Raw genomic sequence first — 12,856 nt, 5'->3', positions numbered from 1 at the left:
AGTTATTATCTGCGACCCTGGATCTTGGAAGCAACAGTGCTACCCACTGTGCTCCCATGCCGCCCGAGATTGGCCCAGATGATATTTCACAGGGTCGGTGCAGATTCGATGGGCCGAATGGCCTCCTTCAGCACTGTAGGGATTCTATGATTCTACATTGAATCCAACGATATGTTCACTCACACACTGCAGTCTGACTTATTATGGGGAGAGACACTGTTTGTTCCTCTCAAAGTGAGTGAATCCTTTTGCTGTTTATCCTCTGGGCCCCATTTTCACTATTATTGTCTGACTGTCCCACTGAGACTCTCACTGTTATTATTGGACAATCAGCGAGTCAGCCTGAGCCTGTGAATATTTTATTGTGGTCACAGTTATGACAAAGACAATTTACAAGGCTCCAGGCCTCATTACACTTCAAATTGACAATCAAACAGTCGCTTAACACAACCAGCTGCAAGGCACAGGGCCTAATTACATTTCAAGGTAACGATTTAACAGTCAAAACACGAACAGTCACGAGGCACGAGGCCTCGATACAATACGACCGTTCCAAACCATTTCAAATCAAAGAAAAAACCACAAGACACAAGTACATTTCGAGGTAACAACCTCTAAACACAGAACACAAGCAGTCGTGGGGCGCAAGGCCCCGATGCAATACGGCCGTTTTAGAACAAATATGACCCACAGGGCACAAGGCTTCAATACATCTTAACAGTGACATATCAAAACCAATCACCAGGCCTTAATTCACCTTTAAAATATTAACAGGGTAAAACCGATCACCGAACACAAAATGTGACACATTTCAACCATGATAGAACAAGGAAAACCATTACAAGATACGAAAACACCGCCAGAAGTCCATCCACGCACAGACAGTACAAACAAAATCAACAGAAAAGAAACATTTACCGCCCATGTCCTTACTCAACCACCCCCCGTTAGTCACCCCCCAAGGAAGGATTCTCCAGTTCAACGCAAACAACGGCCCCAACCCGCCCGCCAGAAAGGTCCAGCAAGTGGCTGCTTCGTTCAACCCCTACCTCTGCTGCCCCCACCCCGCCCGGCAGACTACACATCGGATGAAAGGCTCCCTCCGCAAGGAGCACAGACCACAGGAAGAGTCACATCCGGGCGTGGTAGAGGAGAGAGGCGCTCTCAATCATGGGACCGTGGAAACCCACTCAACCGGCAAGGGGCCGTTGTTAGGCTGGGCGGTCCAACTACACAATCAGAGCAAACAATAGTAAACCAACCGAGTCTTACGACACTAAAACAATTCAACAACAACAGTACAGTCATACAACAATAACCAGTATCATGTCGAAAACACCCACTAAACACAAGAAACCACCCAGAAAGGTGTGTAATCACCCCCTGTTACCCAAAGGGTTCTCAGTCAAAACTTGTAACAACCGTGCTAAGCCACTTGCCAGAAAGCCAGCAAGCAGCTTCCATGCCCCACCCCCCCACCCCACCCCCACCAACCCCACCCCCCCCACCCCCCACCCCACCCCCCACCCCCCCCCACCCCCCACCCCCCCCACCCCACCCCACCCCACCCCCCACCCCCCCACCACCACCCCCCACCCCCCCACCACCACCCCCCCACCACCACCACCCCCCCTCCCACCCCACCCACCCCCCTCCCCCACCCCACCCACCCCCCTCCCCCACCCCCTCCCCCACCCCACCCACCCCCCTCCCCCACCCCACCCACCCCCCCTCCCCCACCCCACCCACCCCCCCTCCCCCACCCACCCACCCCTCACCCTCCCACCCCCCCCCACCCCCCCCTCCCCCCTCCCCCCCCCCCTCCCCCCTCCCACCCCCCTCCCCCCTCCCACCCCCCACCCCCCCCCTCACTAAAACATATCTGGTCATTATCGCATTGCTGTTTTTGGAGGCTTACTGTACACAGAGACATCCAAAGTTGCAAAAGGCACGATATACTACAAAGGCACTATAATACCATGTGCAGCACGGTAGCACAGTGGTTAGCACTGTTGCTTCACAGCGCCAGAGTCCCAGGTTCGATTCCCTGCTCAGGGCACTGTCAGTGCAGAGTTCTCCCTGTCTCTGCATTCTTTTCCTCTGGGAGTTCAAGTTTTCTCCCACAAATCCCGAAAGACATGCTGTCAGGTAATTTGGACATTCTGAATTCTCCCTCCGTGTACCCAAACAGGTGCTGGAATGTGGCGACTAGGGGATTTTCATAGTAACATCATTGCAGTGTTAATGTAAGCCTACGTGTGACAATAAAGATTATTATTATCAATGCAAATTCTTCCAACTGCAACCCGGTTACTGTGGCTATCAGCAACAGCAGAAACACTCCCCTGTTTCATAATGAACAAGTTTTACTCCTGAATCTGATTAACAGCAGCAATAACTGCAGAATTGGAACATTGCAGTCACTTGTGAACTCGCTGGTGTCTCACAAGGTTGGATGATTGAGTGAACCCCCTCCCACACACAGAGCAGGTGAATGGCCTCTCCCCAGTATGAACCTCTGGTGTCTCAGCAAGATTGATGACTCAGCAAATTGCTTCCCACACACAGAGCAGGGGAATGGCCTCTCCCCAGTGTGAACTCGCTGGTGTCTCAGCAGGGCCGATGACTCTGTGAATCTCTTTTCACACACTGAGCAGGTGAATGGTCTCTCTCCAGTGTGGACTCATTGATGTGTCAGCAAGTGGGATGACTGAGTGAATCGCTTTCCGCACTGGGAGCAATTGAAGGGTTTCTCCCCAGTGTGAACCTGCTGGTGTCGCAACATATTTGAATATCGAGTGAATCCCTTGTCACACTGTGGGCAGGTGAATGGCCTTGTCCCGGTATGACTGTATCGATAAATATCCTGATCAGACGGATAACAACTGAATCCCTTCCCGACACCCCCACTTTGTCCAGACAGACCTTCCCTTTTTCGGCCACACTTGTGCCTTTCCATATTGGTCGAATGGTTAAATCCAGGTCCACATGCTGAAGACGTGTACATATTGCACTGTGAATGCTGCTCTCCCCTTCCATTTGGCCAATATTACTGAGTCCTGATTAATAAGTGACTTGGTTAGATTGATGTGGTGTCTGGGAGTCAGAGCTTCCTGTCTGCGAATCCCCTCCTTGTTTAATAATTTATATCAGTAATTCCTGCAAAGAAAAAAATGCAGAAATTGAGGGCGGATAGTTTTCTAACTTAACATTATTTTGAAAGCCCCAGAACCTGTTCTCCCATATCTGTGTTCAAATGAGGTATCTTGCAACATCTGACCCTTTAAATTGCAACAGCAAAGGGACAGTGACCCTTTAAATATGCCGAGCACACGTCAGAGCCACGCGTGCTCAGTCAGTTCAAGTCAAACAGGCCGGCAAAGCGCCTGCACGTTGGCCAAATCACCAACGGAAAGTGTAGGATTCTATGGATTCTAGTTCCATCATGTCGATGAGAAATAGGAGGGGCCAAGGATAAATCCTTTTTAAAAAAAATAATTTTTATTCAAAATTTATCAACAACAGAAAACATGTTATCAACAACAGAAAAATAAAAGAACACCCCCCCCCTTTACACAAACAATAAAACAACAAGAACAAAAGTGCATAAATAAACAATAATAAATCCCGTACCGAACACAAACATCCCCCCCCCCCCCACCCCCGGGTTGCTGCTGCTGCTGACCATCTCCTAACACTCCGCCAGGAACAAGGATAGATCCTTGTGGGACACCATGTTGGAGAGGAAAGGGAGGTTGGAGTTCGGATGGCCCTTTGCAAGGAGGTTGGGCGTCAAAGGTTGTTTTCTCAGGAAGGGTGAAGATAGTGTATTTAAAAGTGAGAGGGGCAAAACCAGAAGAAAGAGAGAACTGTTAACGATATCAATTAATGTGGTGAAGTTGGATGGTCAGCGGTTTCGTGAGAATAGGGTCAAGGGAGCAGAGGTCACGTCTCATAAACAAGATGAGATCGGACAGAAATGAATGAAAATTCATTGGAAAAATGAAGATAGATAAGAGTTCACACTCAGACGAGGGGGATTTTTAGTGACAGTTTGGTCCGGTGGGCTTGTGGAAGGGAGGTAAGCAGCAGAGGCAGCTGATCAGATTGTCCACTCACTGTAATTGTGAACTCGCTGATGTGTCAGCTGGCTGGATGACTGAGTGAATGTCTTCCCACACTGGGAGCAGGTGAACGGCCTTTCCCCAGTGCGAGTGCACTGGTGTACATGGAGGTCAGATGATGTCTTGAACCCAGTCCCACAGCGAGAGCACCTGAACGGTTTGTCGTCAGTGTGAATACGTTGATGGCGGATAAGTTCCCCGGAACTTTTAAATCTCTTCTCACAGTCTGGGCATTTAAAAGGTTTCTCATCAGTGTGAACACATTGATGGTGGACCAGTTCCCAGGATTTTTATGGCACTTCCTGCAGTCTTGGCATTTAAATAGTCTCTTCTCATTGTGAATACTCTGGTGATTCAGCAGAGTGGATAACTGAGTGAAACCCTTCCCACACTCAGAGCAGGTGAAACGTCTCTCCCCAGTGTGAAACCGTTGGTGTGTCCGCATGTTTGATAACCGACTGAACCCACTGCCACACACGGAGCTGGTGAACGGCCTCTCCCCAGCGTGAGTGCGCTGATGTTCACTGAGTTCAGATGACTGCTTGAACCCAGTTCCACAGTGAGAGCACCTGAATGGTCGCTTGTTGGTGTGAACACGTTGATGGAGTATCAGGTCCCGGGAACCTTAATAGCAATTCCCACAGTCTGGACATTTAAATGGTATCTCGGCCGTGTGAACTCGCTGGTGCGACATCATGTCAGTTGACTGAGCGAATCCTTTCCCACACTGTGAGCAGTTGAATGGTCTCGTCCCAGTGTGAACTCGCTGGTGTCTCAGCAGGTTGCATGACTGAGTGAATCCCTTCCCACACACGGAGCAGTTGAATGGTTTCTCCCCGGTGTGCACTCACTGGTGTTGCAGGTGGCTGGATGATCGAGAGAATCCCTTCCCACAATCAGAGCAAGTGAATGGCCTCTCCCCAGAGTGTCTGGGATGATGAATTTCCAGTTGAGATGTGGATCTGAATCCCTCCTCACATTCCCAGGGTTTCTCCTCACTGTGTACGGAGCTTTTTCCTTCCATGGTCAAAATTCACCAATATTCAGGTTACGATCAATTCAATGCCGTTGTCTGATCCTGATGTGATGTTTGATCTGAGTTTCCTGACTGCAAATCCTCCCCTTCTAACTCTGAAATTGATTTAAAACAGAAAAAAGGATACTGAGAGAGATCCTACAGAAACACAAAGGCAGCTTGTGAAGCTGAGCTGAATGAATCTGGTAACTTGTGGGGCCGACACTGGGAAAAAGTGACCATGAAAACTGTTGAATCTTTTGTGAAAAGTGAATAGTTTGTTAATGTCCTTCAGGGAAGGGAACCTGTCACCTGGTCTGGGCCCACACAAGACTCAGGCCTTTGCAAGAACACAAGAAATAGGAGCAGAAGTAGACCATTCGGCCCGTCAAACCTGTTCTGCCATTGAACACGATTGTGGCTGATCTCAGTCTTCAATTCCACTTTCCCGTTAGCTCTCTATGTCCTTTGACTTCCTGAGAGACCAAAAATCTCACCATCTCAGCCTTCAAAATATTCATTCATGAATCATCCACAACCCTCTAGTCAGGAGAATTTTATGCGAGAAACAGAGAGAGAAAGCCAAAAATAATGAGGGAAAGGGAGAGAGAGCGAGAACAGAGGGGGACGGGAACAGGTGGCAATGGAGAGGCATTTTCTCGACCGACAACTGCACCACAATTTGACAGAATCTCCTAAACCCTTAACCTCCACCACCTGGATGAAACAGGACAGCAGATGTGTGTGAACATCACCACCTGCAAGTTCCCTTCCAAGACACACACTGTCCGATCTTGTCTGACATCCAGTGCTGGATGAACAGAACTTTCCTCCATTAAAATATTCAGAAGACTGTCCCCTCTACAAACTCCACTCCCTTGTCACCAATTCCATCGCTGTCAAATGGTGAGGCTGATGGAAACTGTTCACAATCCCTAGATGAGCTCTTGACCACAGATCTACATCATCACCAAGATTGCCGACTTCCACCTCAGGAACACAGCTCGACTCCACCTTAGTTAGTCTCTGTTCATCTGCTGCAGAAACCATCATCCATTCTTCTGTTACCTCTCAAACAAATTATTACAATACACTCCCAGCCAGACTCCAACATTAAATAATCCCCTCCATCCCATCCAAAACTCTACTACCCATCTGCTTACTCACACCAAGTCTTCTTTACCCAGCCCCTGTCCGCTGATCTACAAATGTTTTCTATTAAAAGGCACAAAAAGTTTAAATTTCTCATTCTTCTTTTACTCCATGGTAGTGGTCATCCTGATCACTGTAATCTCCTCCACACGCACCCCTTTGAGATCTCTGCACTCATTTAATTCCAGCCTCTTCAGCATTCCTGATTTTAATCTCTCCATCTGAGTTGCCAAGGCCTTAATCTCTGCTATCTACTCCTTAAAACTCTGACTCTCTAACTCACTTTCCTCTGTTAAGATTCTCCTTATAATCTCATATATCCTCATGTGGCTCAGTGTCAATTGTTGCTTTGTAACGTTTGTCTGAAAGTTTTAAAAGTGTTATTCTGTTCAAAGCACAATATTTGTACCAATTATTGTCACTGCCCGAGACATATATCATCGCTCTGGCTCATAAATAAGAATTAGTAACTCAGAGTGAAACAGTTTGATGGACATTCTAAACACTTCAAATAAATTGCCCCCAACAATGATGGCGACGGAGCCTGCCCTCTGCTGCTCCTGCCCCAATAAAGATGGCACGTGGCAATGCGCACTGCCGCTAGTGATCCAAAACGGGATGACGATTTCGCATGCGCATTTCTGCGAGTCACCCAATAAAGATGGTGGGTGCGCAGACGCACCACTGCCAGTGCCAAATAAAGATGGCGGCCGCATGGTCCTGTGTGTGAGAAAGCTGCAGTCCCAGCTCAGGTCCTCGGCTACCGGTAGGTTAGTTTTTCCGGATTTTCGGTTTATATAACATGGTCACGAAGCATGTCCAAGGACCCGCCTGATCCATCTCTCCCTCCGTCCCGCTGTTCCCACCTTTACGGTTGTATTTCCACCTATACGGATTTTGCATCAGGGAAAGAACCTTCTCTGCTTCACAATTAATCACACTGCGCATGCTTCACAGCCGAGCCCCGCCTCATCGTTATTGCTGGTTGCTTGGAGGACCAGTCACTCAGGACCGGTCCTCCGGACCCGCCCGCTGTTCTCCTATTGGTCCGGTGCTGCCGTCAATCATTGCTCGGGCATTGTGAGGTGTCAGGTGAGAGGTCAGTATCGGGGGGCGGGGTTGACAACTTCTTGAGAGCCGAATTTGAAACAATTACCATTCTCCACTCTCACTATCCGCCGCTTCCGGCTTCTCTCCACAAACAACCTCACAGAGACTAGGGGGGAGACACTGACCCAGTGACAATGTCACTGCATCAATCATCCGGAGAGACAGGAAAATGTTCTGGGGACATGGGCTCCAATCCATTAAATTAATAAAATCTGGAATGTAAAGTTAGTGTCAGTGATGGTGACTGAGGCTCCACTGAGAAAATCTCCAATGTCACTGGATTAGGTCAAAAAGGAAGAAAGTAGGAAACTAGTTAATTTAAAGCCTGTTGTTGGGAAACTGTTGCAATCCATTATTGAGGAAGTAGTAACTGGACATTGTGGAAAGTCAAACCGCAATCCATCAGAGTCGGTGTGGTTTTGCGATGGGTAAATCGTGTTTGACTCAATTGTTGAAGTTCTTGGAAGATGTACCAAGCCAAATGGATAATGGGGGTCCTGTAGGTATATTTGGATTTCCAGAATACATTTGATGAAGGTAAGATCCCAGTGGGTTGAGAGGTAATATATTAGCTTGGATAGAGGATTGGCTAACCAACAGACAGCAGAGAGTGGGGATTATATTATATTAAATTTATTGACACATGTACTGAGGTACAATGAAAAGAATTGTTCGGTGTACAGTTCCATACATTGGATTGGGTTTGTTTATTGTCACGTGTACCGAGGTACAGTTAAAAGTATTTTTCTGAGAGCATCTCAACAGATCATTAAGTACATAAAAATAAAATAAACTAAAAGAAAATACATAATACGGCAACACAGGGTACACAATGTAACTACATGGACACCGGCATCGGGTGAAGCTTACAGGGGTATGGTGTTAATCAGGTCAGTCCATAAGAAGCTTGTTTAGGAGTCTAGAAGTAACGGGGAAGAAGCTGTTTTTGAGTCTGTTCGTGCATGTTCTCTGACTTTTGTATCTTGTGCCCGATGGAAGAAGTTGGAAGAGTGAGTAAGCCGGGTGGGAGGGATCTCTGATTATGCTGCCCGCTTTCCCCAGGCAGCGGGAGGTGCAGATGGAGTTGATGGATGGGAGGCAGGTTTGTGTGATGGACTGGGCTGTGTTCACAACTCTGATGTTTCTTGTGGTCTTGGGCCGAGCAGTTGCCATACCAGGCTGTGATGCAGCCAGATAGGATGCTTTCTATGGTGCATCTGTAAAAGTTGGAGAGAGTTAATGTGGACATGCTGAATTTCCTTAGATTCCTGAGGAAGTATAGGTGTTGTGCTTTCCTGGTGGTAGGGCCAACGTGGGTGGACCAGGACAGATTTTTGGTGATGTGTACCTCGAGGAATTTGAAGCTGCTAACCATCTCCACCTCAGCAGCATTGATGCTGACAGGGGTGTATACGATACTTTACTTCCTGAGGTCAATGACCAGCTCTTTAGTTTTGCTGACATTGAGGGAGAGATTGCTGTTGTACCATCACTCCACTAGGTGCTCTATGTCCCTCCTGTAGATCATAGAAGTTAAAGTGCAGAAGGAGTCCATTCGGCCCATCAAGTCTGCACCGGCTCTTGGAAATAGCACCCTACCTAAGCCCATACCTCCACCCCATCCCCTAGGAATTGTCTGTTCTGAGTTTCTATCCTGTACTGACGGTGATGAATTTTGTAAATTGTTTTTACAGACGAGGAAGAATTTCAGATGAAATCTCAAAAGTTACGTCTCGATCTGACAGAGTCACGCGATTCCTTGGAACCTGAATATCATCGGCCTTTGAAACTAGGAGAAATGCTTGCCTGAACTGTCAGCTAAAGATTTCAACCATCAGTGTGACTGGAAAAGCACCGAGACCCACACAACACACACCCGAGTGTGAGAGTTCCAGTGAACTGACTGTGGAAAGAGCTTTAACCAATTACACAGCCTGAAAAAACATCACACCATTCACAGTGGAAGAGACGCTATTATTCTGAACTGATTGTGGAACCTGGACAGGCAGGAGGGGACCCAAAACATGGAAAAACCGTGGAAATGTGGGGACTGTGGGAAGGGATTCGGAGCCCCATCGCACCTGGAGATTCATCGACGCAGTCACACTGGGGAGAAGCCGTTCACCTGCTTTCTGTGTGGGAAAGGATTCACACAGTTATCCACCCTGCGGAGACATCAGCGAGTTCACACTGGGGAGAGGCCGTTCACCTGCTCTCAGTGTGGGAAGGGATTCAGTCATTCATACACCCTGTGGACACATCAGCGAGTTCACACTGGGGAGAGGCCGTTCACCTGCTCTCAGTGTGGGAAGGGATTCAGTGATTCATCCACCCTGCGGAGACATCAGCGAGTTCACACTGGGGAGAGGCCATTCACCTGCTCTCAGTGTGGGAAGGCATTCAGTGATTCATCCACCTTGCTGAGACACCAGCGAGTTCACATTGGGGAGAGGCCATTCACCTCCACCCTGCGGACACACCAGCGAGTTCACAGTGGGGAGAGGCCATTCACCTGCTCTCACTGTGGGAAGGGCTTCACTCGGTTATCCATCCTGCGGACACACCAGCGAGTTCACAGTGGGGAGAGGCCATTCACCTGCTCTCAGTGTGGGAAGGGCTTCACTCGGTTATCCATCCTGCAGACACACCAGCGAGTTCACACTGGGGAGAGGCCGTTCACCTGCTCTCAGTGTGGGAAGGGATTTATTCAATTGTCCACCCTGCAGCGACACCAGCGAGTTCACACTGGGGAGAGGCCAAACTAAGCAATGCGTGTCTGTCTTCACAGAAGAAGCAACAATTTCCCCAAAACACAAGCGAACCAAGGGATTCGTGAGCATGAGGAACAGTGAGAGATGAGAATTCGTGAGAAGTGGTACTGGAGAAATTAATGGGGTTGAAAGTGAATAAATCCCCAAAAGCTGATGATCTACATCCCAGAGTGTTGAACGAGGTGGCTGTAGAGATCTCTATTCCTCATTCTAAACTCTCCTGACTCTATCTGGAATGACAAACGTTTCCTTTTTACGTACCTATAGACACTTCTGCAGTCCATTTGTGTGTATTTTGCTCCTTCACATTCATATTCTATTCTCCCTCGATTTCTTTTTCTCTCCCACCCTATGTTCTGTCTCCTTCATAATAATCTTTATTGTCACAAGTAGGCTTTCATTAACATTGCAATGAAGGTACTGTGAAAAGCCCCTAGTCACCACATTCCAGCGCCTGTTCCGGTACACAGACGGAGAATTCAGAATGTCCAAATCACCTAACAGCATAACTTTTGGGACTTGTGGGAGGAAACTCATGCAGACACGGAGAGAACGTGCAGACTCCAGACAATGACCCAAACTGGAAATCGAACCCGTGACCCTGGAGCAGTGAAGCAACAGTGCTAACCACTGTGCTACCGTGCTGCCCACAATGTGCTTGTTAGGTGAATTGGACATCCTGAATTGACCCTCTGGGTACCCAAACAGGTGCTGGAGTATGGCGACTAGGAGATTTTCACAGTAACTTCATTGCAGTGTTAATGTCAGCCTACTTGTGACAGTAATAAACATTATCAATAGTATTATAAATGGGAAAAGTTGTGTTATTCTTTAATTTGTTGACTGGGAACTCGATTTTTTTTCTCAAAGTTTCTGACCTTTATGGAGGTTCCAATCCACAAATTCTGACTTCCCATTTGAGCCTCGGGCACCTTTCTGTTTCTATTGCTTCTGTCAATGACAGCCCGGTGATGGAGCTGGGGGCTGAATTTAGCTGAGAATAAAGAGGCCTGCTCACTAATAGAGACAGGAAGGTGCTGGAGACCTGACTGGGAAATGGATCTCCAACTAAGCAGGGGTGGAGGGTTACCGGGGTTGATGGTGCTGCGACCCCCAGGGTTCAGTGCCCCTGGGTCCAAAGCGGGGAGTCACAGGAACAGGGTACAGCAGAGCCGCAGGGAAAACATTTGGAACCAGAACATTGTGAACATCCTGTTACTCTGGTTGTCTGTGATCCTCAAGTAATTTTCTGTTAGTTTTTTAACCATGTTCTGTTTCGTCAATAAATGTTTAACCAGAAAGTATTTTAATTTGCAGGACTTTTCCTGATTAAATATGTTCACTTTCGGGAAAGTGGGTGAGACGGGTTGACAAGCTCTTTAACAGAAAGTGAGTCCATCTAAGGTAAATGGCAAAGGAGCCAGAGGGGTCGAGGAGATTTGATTTTTCTTTTGACAGTGTTTGAAAATGAAAATGAGGCTCAGGGAATCAAACATGATGAACTATTTTTCAAGGTTCTTTAGGAAGTAACAAGGGATGTCAATAAAGGAAAACCTGTAGATGTGCTTTATCTGGATTTCCTGAAGATATTTGCCATGGTTATTACACAAAATAAGAGCTCATGGTGTGGGGGCAAAATATCAGCATGGATAGAGAATTGGTTAGCTAACAGGAAGCAGCCAGCAGGTATAAATGGGTAATTTCTGGGTTGGTAAAATGTGACAAGCGGAATGTCACCTGACGGGATTGAATGTATGACTCATTCAGGTAGAGACGTAATTTGTGAAGTGGATTTAAGGAATCTGCAAAGGACTACAAATAGAGGTGTAGGGTGGCATGTGGCACAGTGGTTAGCACTAGGACTGCGGCTCTGACGACCTGGGTTTGTATCCCGGCCCTGGTCACTGTCCATGTGAAGTTTGCACATTCTTCCCATGTCTGCGTGGGTTTCAGCCCCACCACCCAAAGATGTGCAGGCTTGGGAGATTACTTCCTGACCCAATGATCGCGCACTGCAGCATATCGCCCTCAGCAAGACGGCGGCCCCTAACTTGGGCCTGTTGTCAGAGAACCGCAACTGCAGCCCGTTGTTTGCAAGCGCGGATCATTAGCTTTCGGGGTTCTGGGCCTACACCGGGTGTTTATGAAGCCTCTCAACCAGCCGCCAGTACTATCGCTCCCCGCTCGCCTGCAGTTTCTAATTCTGAACGGCGAAGAATTTCTCACCAACATCTCTCCAGTATCGGCACTGCGCATGCTCTCGATCACCATACCAGGGAGTGATTGACAGCTGCTATGGTAAGAGGGGACGGGACTGGATAACCGAGCGGGAGCGGCTGGTCCTCCAACCAATCGGAGTGAATGAGGGGCGGGGCTGAGCCCGGATCTCCCTCATTGGCTGAAACTCTGCATCATTTTGAAAGCTGGTTTCTCTCAAACCCCAGGAGAAAACTGGACCTTTCTGTTTGTGGCTTTAAGCAGCCGAAACCCTGTGGGTGTGGAGCAAACATTTCAACATTTGTTACTGTAATGTGGCAACAAGTTGAAATAATCCGCAAAAAATTGAAGGGCTGATTTACTAGGCAGACAGGGAATGTCACCATGAGAATAAGGAGTCTCTGGATTCAGTTGGTGGACAGGCAGAAGGGTTAGAACAACAGAGACTATGAAGGAACAACTGAGGA

General features: G+C 47.9%; 1 long non-coding RNA gene and 1 pseudogene across 1 annotated transcript; both read right to left on the bottom strand.

Moving 5' to 3' along the window:
- Nucleotides 1-1,888: 1,888 nt before the first annotated feature.
- The window catches only part of LOC140422687 (uncharacterized), a 40,779-nt pseudogene continuing 29,811 nt past the window's right edge, over nt 1,889-12,856 (bottom strand).
- LOC140418586 (uncharacterized) lies at nt 8,019-12,477 on the bottom strand. The gene is made up of 2 exons (XR_011945156.1): nt 12,399-12,477; nt 8,019-8,618 (listed from the first exon to the last, which is right to left on the bottom strand). It is a non-coding gene; the product is annotated as an uncharacterized lncRNA (long non-coding RNA).

This window comes from Scyliorhinus torazame, chromosome 5 (genome assembly GCF_047496885.1).
Source record: "Scyliorhinus torazame isolate Kashiwa2021f chromosome 5, sScyTor2.1, whole genome shotgun sequence".
In the NCBI taxonomy this organism is placed as follows: domain Eukaryota; kingdom Metazoa; phylum Chordata; class Chondrichthyes; order Carcharhiniformes; family Scyliorhinidae; genus Scyliorhinus; species Scyliorhinus torazame.
Note: the sequence above shows the minus strand (reverse complement) of the source record. Positions and strands in the feature narration are given on the sequence as shown.